Source organism: Mauremys reevesii, linkage group 15, assembly GCF_016161935.1.
Source record: "Mauremys reevesii isolate NIE-2019 linkage group 15, ASM1616193v1, whole genome shotgun sequence".
Taxonomy (NCBI): Eukaryota; Metazoa; Chordata; order Testudines; family Geoemydidae; genus Mauremys; species Mauremys reevesii.
The window spans coordinates 30,795,442-30,808,232 of record NC_052637.1 but is presented as its reverse complement, the minus strand read 5'-3'; the positions used below and the strand labels follow the sequence as shown (position 1 = coordinate 30,808,232).

Here is a 12,791-nt window from a genome sequence, read left to right as displayed (position 1 = left end):
CAGAAAAATGAAAATGAAAGAGAACCCTCAACATATATTGTTATTTTTAAAAGTGTCTCTTTTTGTGTGTGTGTGTGCCTTACAAATTATTTTTCAATACTTAAGTTTGGCACTACTGCAGTGGTGTTTCATTCCACTAGAGAACTTTACCTTTGCAGGCACCTTCAATACTTGTACCACATTTTGCATCCACACACAAGAACTTTCTTCCAATGCTGCACAATTTTTCCAGCACTGTTTCAGCTGCACTTGTTTTGAGCAAAGCCTCTGCAGTTGTAGCTCACCTGGCTTCTTCTGCTCTGTTGTAACAGACTGAAAACGGTGCCATTTCAGCTGCCTTGGTGCAATTAGTCGTCCTAGCACAGGCCTGTAGTGTCTTCACTGAACTCTCCAATCAAGGCTCTGTTCTCCAGGACTTGGAAGAGAAGTGATATTTCTCTTTTGACAGAAAACTGGATGGGAAGCTGTGCTTGGAACTCTGGGATGGGTATCAATGCAGTGAAACTGCAGGAGTGCAGCAGGGACACAGTGGACCTGAAAGAGGATAGCTAGCATGCATGGTGCACTTTGGCAATTTGCACTGCTTCATTTACATTATTGCATGTTGCAGTGGTGCAATTCTCAGCTGTGGACAGAGCTATTAGGGATTGGCTCAAAGTATAGATATACTCCCTTATCCAGCTTGCCCTGGTGTTCCAGTAAACCCTAATGGGGGAAGAGGGTCTGTATGGTGTCTCAGTTGCTATTTGCCCCAGTTTAGCTCTCCTACTCTCATGCAGCCCTTTCTTGTTTTGCATCATCTTGCAGTTCATTTCCACTGTTTAACTGCATTGAATTTCCATTCTTTGAAGGGATTTGATCTTTCTAGTTCTGAGGCTGCATGTTGCGTCCATTGTGTTATTGAAATAAACTCCCTGTAGAGGCTTTTTTCCAGCTGAGGAAATTTAATTTTGTATTATTTATTATATAGGTAGCATCAATGGACCCAGCAGCGATCAGAGCACTATGTTGGGCATTGCACAAATATAGAATGAGAGAGCCCCCTGCCCGGAAGAGTTTATAATCTAAATAGACCAGAGAGGGCTGGAGGGAAGCGATAATATATACAAGCATCAGAGGAGATTTCAAAACCATGTTGTAGGCTTTAAATATCTCATTAAAACTCACTATAAAATGCTTCCTAGCAGGGAGAGCTTATAAATAACTGCTTTATGATCACCTGCACTAAAATGGGAGCATCTCTCCAAACGGCAAAGATTTGTCCATGGAAGGGAGACTGCAGGTTTGAATCATAGAAACTCATTTGATTCATCTTTCCAAGGGAGATGCCTGTTCTGCATGGCATTACGTTTGTATGATGCCTTTTGTAAGAGTAGGAAATTGCCGTGGAGTGCTTGTTCAAAATTCTTTCCCTTAGCCCCTATGCGGTTGTACAGGGTGCTGTCTGTAGGATGGCTGACACCCTCCATCCCCCATGTGGCTGAATTGCACAGACAGGTGTTGTGTATATAGTTTATAAAACACTTTGGGCTCCTTCAAGATGGAAGTTTTTACATTTATTTAAAATAACATACATTATTCCTTAATAGCTGCTGAACTTCCTTGAACTGTAGTGCCTGCCAAAGTACAGTAGCCTTCATCTGACTCACTTGTTGCATCACTAATTAGAACACAGTCAATGCAGTAATATCAGCCAAGTATTCATAGTTCGCATACTTATTTTTCTATAAAATGCTTTGTGTTCTGCACATGACTGCTTCACATGTTTTTAGTCCGTTTCATATCAAACCACTTTACAGACACACAAGCCGCACAGCACCCCTTTTGGGGTCGGTATTATTCCCATTTTTACAAATGAGGAAACAGACAGGTTAATTGTCTTGGCATAGGTCACCAGCAGGTTAATGGCAGAGCTGGGAATAGAACCAAGGAGTCTAGACTGTCCTCACTGTAATCTCTAGACAGCATTGCTGTTAGTTTTTTCTTTTCTGTGTAGTTGTGGTTTTGGTCTGGGCTGTATAATGTTCTCACGCAGTATCCAGACATGTAAGAAGCACATGCCCAAGGATTTGTTAGCACTGGGTGGCAATGATTACTTGTCCAGTAAATGTGGAATCTTGTCTCTTTGTCCAGAATACTCCTGTGTGAATGGGGGAGGATGTCTTTCAAGGTGAGCTAGGGGTAGATGAGTCATGAGAAGGTGTGGCATGCATTACTATCTCTTCTCCACACACTAGGAGTAAGCCCATCTTTGCCAATTTGTAGTGAGAGAATCTAGACTATAGATCTCACATGCAAACTTGTTGCAATAATGTCCAAGTGATTGGATTGACTAGCACCATTCAGTCTTTCGCACAGAAGGGCTGTACTTTGTTTTGAACTTATGAGAAACTTGAGTTTGGTGGTGGTGTTCCTTTGATGTTTGCTTCTGGGGAACTCTTGGAGAACAAAATCCCACAGACACTGAAGTTGTTAAATACCTGCAGGTGGTAACTATTGCAAGGAGAATTGGTCTGTGTCTGGTTACACACAGTAACAAAATGTAGTTATGCATGCCGTACCCTTGTTTTTAGGCTGGTACTAAAGAGCATGAGCTGATCTTATATCAGTGGGGCCAGTCTAGGCAAGCAAGATGAATTTGGCAAAAGAACCTGTGAATACAGCTTGCAATCCCCACTTGCAATCCCATGTCCACTATCCCTTCCCCCACTGTTTATCTATTGAGGGACTTATAAGGTCTCCATTACCATAGCCTCTGAGCATCACGATTTTGGATGATATGTCACTTCTTTGGTACTATCCATCCTTGTATACATATACTGTGAAATGTTCTAGTATTATGTTTGCTCTTTTGGGGCTTCATCCTAGGAAGCTGCTGAAGACTCATTGCTACTGTTGAAGCTGATGGGACAAGAGAGCTCTCATCACTTTTCAGAACTGGGCCCCACATTGCTGTAAATATTAGGTTGTTTTTTTACTTTGTCTCAGACTGAATACTAGGACATGCTACTTCCCTATATGGTGGGCTCAGGGAGGTGTATAAGCACCTGGAATAGAGTAGATGAAACCTCCAAAAATCTAGCTTTTTAATTTTCTTTGCCAAAGGAATGAAAATAATAGATTTTTTATTGACTTTATTAATCTGCACCTGTTATCTTTAGTTTTTGTATTTATAAAAGCATGCACCCATCGCTTAAGCCTCTGGTTGACTTTGTTGATAAAACTACTACTAATTTATTATAACCTATTGCCGGCTTATTTAGGTGAGGCCTATCAAGGACCTCATACAGAGGCCATTCAAGTCAGTGGCAAGACTTTCAAGCTCCAGCTGACACATTTTAAATAATATAAACTGTAAGACAACTTTCACCCATCAAGAGCTTACTAGTATTTAATAAAGATTGGCCATCTTTATGTTAAAGTTGTCATTTAAAACATTTTTTTGGAAGGGATGTAAATCCCCCTGTTTCAAGGCATGATCCAATCTGTAAATTGCAGGTGTTAGGAAGAATCTCTCTGTATGGGCAGGTTAGTCTGTGATTGCTTAGTTCAGACCTATTGTACCTTCCTCTGAAGCAGCTGGTCCTGCCAGGCAGGTTACTGGATCAGACTAGATAGACCACTGGCCTGATCCATCTGGCAGTTACTACTTCACTAACAGGGAAAAAAATTAAAATGAAAGATGTATTTTGTTTCAAATGTGTAGGGCTCCTGCTAAACCTATGTCTTGGAAGTAATCCCATCACTTGTATGATTAAGGACTGTTTACTTGAGGGAGCTTTTCTGGACCAGACCCCTCTCCCAGATTCACGTTCTCTATCCTTGCTGCTTGACTTCTGCCTTAGACACCCTCCCCCTCATCCTTTGGGGGCAATGTTCTGGTCTGAGACTGTTGTGCTGAACAAGAAAAGAAGGGGTCAAATGTGCATTTCTTGTTAGGAAACCTCTGAAAATAAGAAAGAAATGCAAGTAAAATGGAAACAACTAATTTTAGTAGCAAATGTTTCAAAATGTATATTGAAATTAATTTCAAATTGGGGTCAGGTTTACACTTACAAATTAGATTGACATAGTCACATTGGTCAGGGCTGTGAAAATGTTCATGCCATGAGCACTGTAGTTAGGTTGACCTAGCCCCTGGTGTAGCCACAGCAAGGTTGATGGAAGAATTATTCCAATTAACTACATTAATGGAACCCGCTCCCCCCCCCCCCCCCGCCCTGGTCAATGTAGGAAGCATCTACACTATAGAACTACAACAGCACAGCTGCGGTGCTGTAGCTGTGCTGCTGTAGCGTAGACATACCTTGGGTTTCAAAATCCAGTGCTTTCCTCACTGATTTCGAGGCAGAATGAGTCTCCTCTTCCATTAGCAAGAAAAGTGAACTTTCGTGGAATAAGCTGAGGGCTTGTCTACATGAGATGTTATTGCACAGAAAGCCAAGGTCTGAATTTACAGCTCACTGGTTTACAGCCTGATAACATCGTGTGTGGACATTGCTACAGTGCACTAAAATTTCATGTTGCATGTCAAAGCATGCTACAGACCTATAGGTATATCCACATAGGTCCTTTCTGTGTGCCACCTTAGCACACTGTAGATTCATACTCTGGTTGCCCCACAGTAACATCCCTTGTAGACAAGTCCAAGACTCATCTACAGCCACAGAACAGTGGAAATACCAAGGGAATATTTCTTGAGTACTCTTTTTGTTGTTGTCAGTTTTTAAGCAACACTACGTCACGTTTATATGGTAACTTCTTTTAGAGGATCTCCCCAACCTTAGAGATATTAATGAACTATACCACACAGCTCACCTGTGAAGTAGGTAAGTATTAGCCTGATCTATAAAGTAGGGACACTGAGGCAGAGATGTTATGGTTTGTCCCAGATCAAACAGTGAATTAGGGGCAGAAATAGAATCTGGGATTCAGACTGCCAGTTCATCTGCTCTAGTTACTGTACACACTTGCTGGGCATTAACAAAATTAACAATACCACTTTTAAGCGCTCCATGAAGCCCAGCTATCAGTAAACACAGTGTATTACAAATTATCTGCTAGATGCTAAATATGGGTGAACAGGAAGCCCCTATGGCATTGCTAATATAAAAAAAAAACCAGTGTTAATCCAAGCCATTCTTTCTAAGGCGCAGCTGTTTTTTCTCTTATGTGTTTCCCCCATGTTTCTATTCTAGGTGATGTATTAGAATTCTCTTCTTGTGGGATTCATTTCTGGCAATGAGATGTTCAGACTCTCTCCATCTTCTTTGTAGACGTAATACAGATTGGGAATTCTACTTAAATAAAGTAAAAGCATTAGGAATTTAACACTCCAGGGAAAACTCTGTAGCCAGGAATATTTTTTTTTCTCCTCCTGGAATATTAGTAACATGGGATGCTTTTGGAGCACAGTTTTTTTCCAGGTGTATTGATAGTGTAATTGTCTGATTTTTCTATTCAACTGCTGCTATCGTACATCTTGCATAATGTATCCCAGTGTGGTGTTTTTAATTGTTGGATTATATAACCTAAATACATCAAAAAGGTGTTGTGAGGCTTAATCAGTTAATGTTTCTGCAGTACTTTGAAATTCTTGGATGGGAGATGTTTGACAAATGCAGAATATTATTACTAATATATGCAAACTCAGATTTAAGAAATATACTTTATAAATGCCCAAATTTGGGGAGACCATGTTTAATTCTAAAGATGATTATTTTAATATTCAGATGGATCCCTCCGGAGGCTCAGCATCTGATGTTCAGGCAGGTGTTTCAAATGCTGCTTAGCTGATAGAAACTTGTTGACCTTCAGATCAAGCTACAAGTCTCACTTTTTCTCCAGGCTTTTTCTGAATGGGAGGGGTCAGTGGAGGGTAGTGGGAAAGTTTTGTTTTGAATTTGGAAGGGTTCAGTTTGTTGGACACTGGGTCTGATTGTTGTTTCATGTTGAATGAGCATGAGGCCAAAGCAGTGGATGGATGCATTATTATAAACTGAAATAAAGAGAAAATATTCTGAAATAAAACTATGAATCTCCCTATGTTCCTCTAGGTAATTATTGGCTCAGTTCTGCGGAATTGTCACAGAATTGGCCCTGCATGGAACATTACCTCATTGCTGCTGACCTAAGTAATGTATTGAGAGAACAACTGAACGTTAAAGACAGCAGTTACCCTGGCTATATTATTTGACTGAGCTTGCAAGGCTTTTCACTCAGCCTGATGGCATTTCTCTGCGTGGTGTAATGCAATAACATTTGAATGTACATCCTATCAGTTCCAGAATTCCAGGGATTGTTCTAGGCATCAATAGGTAGAACCCTATTGATTTTTTTGGGGGAAATCTGAAAACCAGAAGAGATGAAATAGTGGGGGGTGCAGAGTTTCCATCGTCTGCTTAGCAGAGTCATAGCTTCAAACACCTCTGTAATTATCTACTGTTCAAAAATCAAGTTGATGGTACCCATTAACAACATCCAGTATAATACCCATATCTCATCTCTGCTCGTCCTCCCAGTGGAGTTTAAAATGTTGGCACCCTGCATGACTTATCTCCCAGACAGAAAAGATAAATAGTAATATTGAGGGGGTAAGGGGAAAGTGGGAGGTGGGAGCACACAGAGCCCCTGTCATGGGGGGTGGGGGAACACAGAGCCCCTGGCCTGTGGGGCCCTGATATCAGGAAGAGGAGAGTGGGGGCATACAGAGGCCCTGGAGAGAAGGTGGGAATGGGAGTACAGAGGCTCTGGCATGGGAGGAAGTAGGGGACCCTGGTATGGGAAGAGGGAATGGGGGTGCATACAGAGACCCTAGAATGTGGGACTCTGGTATGGAGGGGAGGGAGAATGTAGCAAAGGTGTCACTCAAGTATAGTCCTTTTTGGCCAGGTGTATTGATGCAGCAACACTGCCCCAGTTTCCCCCAATGTCCTTTGGCCTATTTTGGCTGTAGGAGTGATCTTCCCTCCAGCCAGACCACTTTACAGAGTCTGGCCCTTTTCAGGGCCACAGAATCCATTACTGGAGTCCAACAGAAGTGTATAAAAAAAACCAAGCATCAGTCCAGCTGAACACAGCTGGCAGCCACCTAATTGCAGGCATGCTTCCGCTGTTCTAGACTGTTCTCCTGTGTAGGCACAGGTTTCTGTGCCTTAGTCAATCCCACAATCTAGGAGCTGGTGTGCTCCTTCCCTTACTCCAGGTTTCAAGCAGACTACAGCTCACCGGGCCCTTGTTTCAACTAAGGCTTCCAGCTCAATCACTGAAGAAGCCTATCTACTTTTCTCCCCTTCTTCCTCCCTTTCTAAATCCTGCACCCATGCCTAATAGTCTGTACAAGTGCATCTGGGAAGGAGCTAACTGAATCTCTCACCGCAAGTTAACCTCTTCCAGACCTGTCACTGGGGAGGGAGAGGGAGACACAGAGCCCCTGGCATGTGCCAGAAAGGGAATGGTAGGGGGGGACCCAGGCCCAGATCCTCAAAAGTATTTAGGCTCCTAACTTCCACTGAAATCAATGGAAGTTATACACCTAAATACTTTTGAGGGTCTGGGCCACAGAACTACTGGCATGTGCTGGAAGGGCTGGGGCAGGAGCTGCAGGGAGTCCCTGAAATAGAAGGGGATGGGAGAACGGCACACAGGGGGCCCATGGGATAAATGGAGAAATGCAAGGAACTCCTGGTATGTGCAGTGAGCTTGGCCTACAGAAGCTATGAAGTGTGGGCACCTCTAATTCTGTGAATCCATATTTACTATTTGTATCATGACACACCCCGTACTATGAAAATTGTTTTTAGTGGATACCACATAAATGTTGCAAACAAATTGGGGATTGTTTGATAATAGAATATGTATTTGAAAAACATGCAGGCAAATTATATTTTAGATGATTCAAGTACTGATCTAGCCAGAGAAGGCAGACTTTGTCTGTGGTTTCAGTCATCTTTGTCATATAAACATCATAGCTTATCTACCGTTAGCTAGTGACCAAACTCTTTAAAGTATGGTTCTGCTGAGAAAAGATCTGCTTGCTGTGTGTATCTGGAGTGGCACAAAAAGGATGCAGATTCATTGCTCCACTTTTGAAGTGTTTAGGACCTAACCATTTTTGTCACCTTAAGTTGGGGGAGAGAAAAATTAAATTGATGATGAGGTTCACTTCAGTTCTGTTCAGACTTTGGGGAAACCCTATGTGTCTAGATCTCCTTTTACGGGATGACTAGATAGCTATGGAGATCTTCAGAACTGTTGTTCATTGTTTTGGTAGCCATTTAGATTTATGTAGTTAAAGAGTATCCACTCTTTCCAACCAATGTGTGTCTAGCTTCTTCACTGTTGAGAGTCCCCCTCCCTGCACCCTGGCACTATAGATGTTTGCACTGATCTTAGAGTGACACTCCTACACATGCTGAACAATGTGTTTTGAGCTTTGACAAGTGGCATGTTTTGCCTTCAAGATCACATTTCAGTTTGCTGCCTGAAACAGAATGTCACCGCAGTGCTGAGCAAGGCTGTTACCTGCACAGCTGTCTCCCTTCATGACCTCCTTCTGTTCAAATGGTACTGGAAGGGGGAGCAGAGCAGAGCCACCACTGCTAATGATCTGGGCTACACTGGATCAGCACAGAGAACATTCAGGATGTTTTCTTCACTTTCTGCTTTTGTGGCTTTGGCCTCTAGGTATCTGAGTGTGTCCTTGCTAGTCAAGGCCATGAGTCTCCTATTTGGTCTCATAGGAAGAAGAATCATGGAGCTTTCTCAAACCCTTCTCTGAATTGCCATTTTCCTTCATTTTAAAAGTCCATCCTTTCTCCCTTTGTCTTGTGCTGAAATGATCCCTGAGTTAAGGGCAAGATAGCAAGGTGCTATTTTGCTCTATAGGGCATACTAAGGTATATGTGTCTCCTTCCCATTCCCAGCCCCTGATCTTTTCATTGCACTTGCTAATTGGCCTGACATAGTTGATTGAGCAATTGGAGAAGATAGCATCATTCCCATACCCTCTCTTTGCCTGTGAGGATCACAAAACAGAAAACAGGCTGAGTCAGGACTGCTAGCTAATTCTGGTGATGTGCCAGTCAGAAGGTAGAGACAGCAAAAGTAATTAGATGGTTTTTGTCCTATGTACTCTGAACAGTTCATCCCTAGCAAATGAACTGAGTATGTGTAACCTCAAATGCAGATATCTGCATGAGCGGAAATGCTTATATGTGACACTTGGGTGTGTGGCAGTTCTCCACAAAGGGCCATATTTTTGGAGTTTAAGGTACCCACCCTACACAACCCACATCATGTATCATTTGAAAGCTTATTTTATGTACATTTAGATGAGGTATCATGTGGAGCTGTCAGGTGGTGCTGTAAGCCTGTAGGCGAGGTGCAACAATGGTTTCCAAAATGAAAGTGTCATTTTTTTCACAGTTCCAGAAACACACTGCCACACGACTGTGACTACAGTTTTTACTGTTTAAGTTAATTTCAACACCTTATTGTGGTGTTTATTGGTCAAAGCTACCAAATTACAATGTACTAAAAGATTTGTATTGGTTTTGCATGAGCAAGTTTTTTTTAGAAATGATTAAGCAAAAATGCTGTATATCAACATTTTGCAATATAATTGGCAAAGTCTCTCACAAGTGATTATAATAGTTTTCTATATTTTCAGCTGAAATTTGCTGACCAGAGTAGTCTCTCACTGAACGTCGTGCACTAATAGCAGTAGTTTGCTTGCCCACAGTTTATACTGCAGTGGGTAGATATAAATGTACATGAATTCCTAATGTAATGCTGCTCCATTTGTAAGCTTTTGTACATACAGTGTAGCTCTAGTCTTCCTGGTAGAACGTTTTAATTTGTAGTTGCCTACACATGCTTTTGAAATATTCTAGGAACTAGATTTTTAATTTAGTGACACTTAAGTAAAGTTCATTAGTGTTAGAGATGACAATACACAGCGTCGTATTATGAATATACAAAAACTATGAGGGAAAGAAGTTGTCTAACAAGAAGTAGTGACAATAAAGTCCACAGACAAGTCCTTGTCTCTGCACTGAAGAGGGTTGAAGAGCATGTTACAGCTTTTACCAGCCATATCATCAACAATATGACACACCCATTTGACCCTGAATCACAATCCAGAGGTGCTTAATAACGTTCTCTGGACTGCATGTAACATCAGATATACAAGAGTCTACTGAAAATAGCAGATGTTGGTGAATAACAATTGGAGAGATGTGAGAGATTCTCTTAATTCTGATGGGACACGTAGCTTCTTCAGCCCAGTCAAGAAATTTGACATGATCATTTGCTGACATGGCCAAGAAGACCAAATTTATCTGTCAGGGGAGGGACAATCACGGCAGCTATCAGTCCAGAAATTGTTTTCTGTAGAGCCCTGTCCTTAGCAAGATGGAGAGATGATGTTTCAATGGCAACTGTTCTTAGTCACCCTGTAGGACCTGTGCCTATGTCCCTCTTTCATGGTGACGGAACAATGAGAAGAATAGACAAAGCTGTATTAAGGCATCAACTGGAAGCTCAAGATGAAAGAATCCACGAGCTAAGAGCATGCAAGAAGGAAATCACAGCGTACCATGCTGTGAAATGCCATGGCTGTCGTACAAATGATGGCTGGAGACAAATTCCACACATTTGATTAATTGGCTGCTGAGTCCAAGTTAATTTGTAATCAAAGTCTTTGATATGACAGCAGTAACTCTGTGAAAATTGCACAAGGACAGCGCTGGATAGGATCTAAGATTGGATGCAAGAAATACCAGTTGATTGATTGGGTGGCCTGTGCCTCCATGGAAAAAGTTTCTAACCGTGGCATCCAGCCAGCAGTCACTTGTAAAATTTCTCTGTGAATATATGGTTCAAAATGTACCTGAGAGTGAAGTAACAAAGTCCACCACCAGTAGAGGTGTTGAAGAAGCCCAAAACTTGTACAGTACTGAAGAAGTGGACACAAGGATGCTACTGCAGATTGTATGTGCCAATATGGCTTTTGGGTCTCTTGGTGTCAAAGGAACCATAGTAATTAGGTCACTTGAAGTTTTGGTGCTTGCTGTTCACTGCTTTCCAAAAATGATAATGTGTTGATTGAAATAGGCACCACTACCAGCACAACAGACAAGTGTAATTTCATACCTGTGCACACAATTTTTTACACACCTCAGACCTGACTTCTGCAACATACTTCCTGCTGCACACTAATTAACGGGTGTAACTCTGTGTCATCCCTATTTGATATTGGGGAGGGGGGGAAGTCTGTGTTTAATGTCATCAAAACAAAGGGAGCTTACCGCTTCAGAAATCTTGCCTGATGGAGGGAGAGTGACGCAAGCTGCAATTTTTGCAAGAAGGAAGTCTGTAGTACTGCTGTATGACCAGAGTGAGAGAGAAAAGGAGACCCACAGAGACCTGAATTGCTTGTGCCTCAATCTAGCCAACAAAAAGGACAAGTCGCTGGCCAAACGCCGACCATATGACAGTTTTGAAGAATATGTCAAAAGAGCATCCTGGCAAACAACTATTTGGATGTCTGCGCACATAGACAAACCAGATATTGGAACACCATTGCAACATGGATGGAAAAATGTGGATGAATTACCACTGGTGCTGGAACTAAGGGTGCTGGGAGTGGGGTGGCGGGGGCTGCCGCATCTCCTGGCTTGACGTGGGTTCCATTATATATAGGGTTTACAGTTTGGTTCAATGGCTCTCAGCAACCCCACTATAAAAATTTTCAGCACCACTGTGAACCACTTCCCGTATTCTCCAAGGGCCGCAGGGCATCTGAGCTTCTAGAAGATCTTATTTGTGCCTGTACCTATAGGGGTCACTGCACAATCAACTGTGTTTGTAGTCAACAGACTTCCCTGCAAAGAACTGTGTATGTGCTAAGGAAGATTACGATAACCCACACACTCTCAGCATGATGAACAAGATGATGATGATGATGTTGACTAGAAATGTCACCAGCTCTATTACATTTCAGTGATATCTGTACAAATTGATTAGATTTGTTTTACCTTTAGATTGTTATTGTGATGCTTTGAGATCACAAAGAAATCCAATTTTATGTTTTGAAATAATATAGTCATTAAACAGAAACAAATGGAAATATTTCAAAGTGGTCATTTTAATGTGGTGTCATTGTTTTATCTCCGTTTCTGTGGTAATTGCACCACTTGACAGCTTCACATCATACTTTGTCTTAAAGTAGACATAACTTTTTCAAGTGATGTATAAGGTGCATATTACTCCTGGGGGAGTTCTGCGCCAAAAAATAAAAAATTCTGTGCACAATATTTTAAACTTCTGCAAAATTCTGCCTATTTTTTTTATCAAAATAATGCTGGTTTCAATTTTTTTGGTAATTTATTTAAACTACAATACAATGAATGGGCGTGGGGAGCATTGGAGAAAATCATCGGATCCCCTCTATCTAATAGTAATGGAGCTAGTATTGACCCTTTACGTCTAGTTATTAGTCAACAAATATATGCAGCCATATGCTCAGTGTTATGTCATAGGCAACCGAAGAGCAAGTGAGGGCTGGAGACTCAGACTCACAATTTATACTGGCTACTGACCATTTCCAAAAAGGTTAATAGCAAACAGTTCATGGAGCACTTTTTGATAGGAAATTTTTTCAGTCCAAAAATTTATATAATAATAATTGGAGATATACCAATCTCCTAGAACTGGAAGGGACCTTGAAAGGTCATTGAGTCCAGCCCCCTGCCTTCACTAGCAGGACCAATTTTTGCCCCAGATCCCTA

At 41.6% G+C, this 12,791-nt stretch overlaps 1 protein-coding gene across 5 annotated transcripts in view; it reads left to right on the top strand.

Moving 5' to 3' along the window:
• Window positions 1-12,791, top strand: part of TMEM94 (transmembrane protein 94) — a 99,887-nt gene that overhangs the window by 13,044 nt on the left and 74,052 nt on the right. The gene's annotated exons all lie outside the window — the stretch shown is intronic.